The sequence below is a fragment of the Chiloscyllium plagiosum genome, chromosome 49 (genome assembly GCF_004010195.1).
Source record: "Chiloscyllium plagiosum isolate BGI_BamShark_2017 chromosome 49, ASM401019v2, whole genome shotgun sequence".
Taxonomy (NCBI): Eukaryota; Metazoa; Chordata; class Chondrichthyes; order Orectolobiformes; family Hemiscylliidae; genus Chiloscyllium; species Chiloscyllium plagiosum.
Window position 1 is genome coordinate 8,505,629 of NC_057758.1, and position 3,437 is coordinate 8,509,065.

Sequence of the window (3,437 nt, forward strand, 5' to 3'; positions counted from 1 at the left end):
TCAGATAAAGTGCCTAATGGTAGTATTCATACCCTCATGATTTCCAACATATCTCATAATATTTCCTGAGTTATCCATCCCTTTTTACTTCTTTCATAGTCTGAATTGTACTTGAACCCTCTTGCATATATGCAAATCGGCTGCTTATCTTTTTTTTACTGTCATACTTCCTGTCGTTTTCCCTTCCCTCGCCCCTCCCCGTAGTCCCTATTTTAAAGTACGCGTGAGCACTCTATTTATACTTCCGTGTGAATGCAGGTTCCAGATCGGTTCAGATGTAGACTGTCCCATCAGTACAGATCTCCCCGGTTCTAAAACTGATGCCAATGCCGATGAAATAGAATTCTTGACATTTGACACCAGGACATGATATGCCGATGGTCAGTTTTTTGTAATATCGAACATGTTTTATCTATTTGACTGTATTTGTGTCATCAGGTTGGAAGTCTCCTTTTTTTGCACAAACATAACTCGGATTAATTCCCACTTGGTAAAAACAATGACTGCAGATGCTGGAAACCAGATTCTGGATCAGTGGTGCTGGAAGCGCACAGCAATTCAGGCAGCATCCGACGAACAGCAAAATCGACGTTTCAGCAAAAGTCCTTCATCAGGAATAAAGGCAGAGAGACTGAAGCGTGGAGAGATAACCTCGAGGAGGGTGGGGCTGGGGAGAAATTCCCACTTGGAATACTGTGGTCAGATGTAATCAGCACACCTTGGGAAGCATATGTTAAACTTGGGCAAAGTACGATGTTCTCTTCTGTGTATGTCAACAAAACCCAACGAAATGTTCAAATCATTAATTCCATTAGTTGGTGCATACCCTTGTCAACCGGAACATTGCAAAGGCACACCTGAATCATTTTGTTTAACGCTAGAAGCATCCAAAGCCTTGGGAAGGAATGTAGCATAACTTAACGACACTATTTCTTGGACTTCAGGACTGATGTTATTCAGAAGATTACAGAAAGTATGTCCTGCTTTGTGGAGAACTTCGAAAGCTGTGGTGTCATCTGATCGAAATCATTAATCAAATAGAATATTTAAAGAGATGGCATATCCACACATTGGGGACTCTACAACTGAGGGCATGATCTGTGATTTATGAGGAGACTGTTCAGGCGAAATGTTCGGCAGAGCTGCTACACGCAAGAGGTGCAATATGTTTGGAACACTCTGCCACAAATGGCAGAGGGTGCTGCATCAATTACTCATTTCAAATCTGTGCGAATGATTTTTGTATCACGCTAAGTTTTAAGGGGTATGAGCTATAGACATTTGCCTATAAACTATTAATTTTGGCCAAAATGCTGCAGAAATGTTTTATGTATAGGAACTTAGAGTCATAGAGATGTACAGCATGAAAACAGAGCCTTCTGTCTAACCCGTCCATACAGACCAGCTATCCATAGCCAATCTTGTTCCACCTGCCAGCAATCGGCCCATATCCCTCCAAGCCCCTCCTATTGATAAACACATCCAAATGCCTCTCAAATGTTTCAATTCTAACAGCCTCCAACACTTCATCTGGCAGCTCATTCCATGGAAGTACTACATTCTATGTGAAAACGTCGTCCCTTAAGTCTCTTCTATATCTTGCCCCTCTCACCCTAAACCTACGCTCTCTCTGGACTACCCAACGCCGTGGGAAAATAATTTGCTTATTTATCCTATCCATGCCCCTAATAATTTTGTGAACCTGAGGAAGGTCATCTGTCAGCCTCCGATGCTCCAGGGAAAACACCGCCAGCCTATTCAGCTTCGCCCGTTAGCTCAAATCCTCCAACACTGGCAAAATCTTGTAATCTTCTCTGAACCCTTCCAAGTTTCACAATATCATTCCGATAGTAAGGAGACCAAAATTGCAGTATTCCGACAGTTGGCTAACCAATGTCCTATACAGCCCCAACATGACATCCTAACTCCTGTATTCAATACTCTGACCATGAAACGAAAGCATACCAAACGACGTCTTCACAATCCTATCTACCTCCGACTCCACTTTCAAGGAGCTACGAACCTGCATTCCAAATCTCTTTGTACAGCAACACTCCCTAGGGCCTCACTATTAGGTATATAAGCCCTGCTAAGATTTGCTATCCCAAAATGCAGCATTTATCTGAATTAAACTCCATCTGCCACTTCTCTGCCCATTGGCCATCTGGTGAAGAACCTGTTGTAATCTGAGGTAACTATCTTCGCTGTCCACTACACCTCCAATTTTGGTATCATCTGCAACTTACTAATTGTATCTCTTTTGATCGCATCCAAATCATTTATGTAATTGACAAAAAAAGTAGAGGGCCCAGCATCGATCCTTGTGGCACTCCGCTGGTCACAGGCCTCCAGTCCCGATAAACTACCCTCCACCACCACCATCTATCTTCCTCCTTCAAGCCAGTTCTGTATCCAAATGGCTAGTTCTCGCTGTAGTCCGTCAGATCTAACCTTGCTCATCCGTCTCCCATGAGGAACCTTGTTGAACGCCTCACTGAAATCCATATAGATCACGTCTACCACTCTGCCCTCATTATCCTTCTTTGTGACTTCCTAAATAAAAGCTCAATCAAGTTTGTGAGACATGATTTCCCACACACAAAGCACGGTTGACTCTCCCTAAGTAGTCCTTACCTTGCCAAATACATGTACATCCTGTCCCTTAGGATTCCCTCCAACAACTTGCCCACTACCGGCGTCAGGTTCACTTGTCTATATTTCCCTGGCTTGTCCTGACCACCCTTCTGAAACAGTGGCAACAGATTAGCAAACCTCCAGTCTTCCGGCACCTGACTTCTGACTATCGCTTATACAAACATCTCAGCAATGGCCCAGCAATCACTTATCGAACATGCCACAGAGTTCTCGGGTACACCTGATCAGGTCCTGGGGAACTATCCACCTTTATGCGTTTCAAGACATCCAGCACTTCTTCCTCTGTAATCTGGACATTTTGCACGGTGTCACCATCTATGTCCCTACAGTCTATATCTTCCATATCCTTTTCTTCGGTAAACACTGATGCAAAATACTCGTTTAGAATCTCCCCCATTTTCTGCGGTTCCACATAGAATCTGCCTTGCTGATCTTTGTAGGACCCTATTTTCTCCCTAGTTATCCTTTTGTCTTTAACATAATTGTAAAAACACTTTCGATTCTCCTTCCCTCTATTTGCCAAAGCTAAATCATGCCTCCTTTTAGCCGTCCTGACATCCATCCTCAGTATACTCCTCATTCCTTTATACTCTTCTAACGATTCACTCGTTCTAAACTGTCTTTACCTTACACATGCTTCTTTCTTTTTTCTGAACCCAACCCTCAATTTCTCTAGTCATACACCATTCCCTATCCCTACCAGCCTTTCCTTTCACCCTAAGAGAAAAATACTTCCTCTGGATTCTCGTTATCTAATTATTGAAGGCTTCCCATTTTCCAGC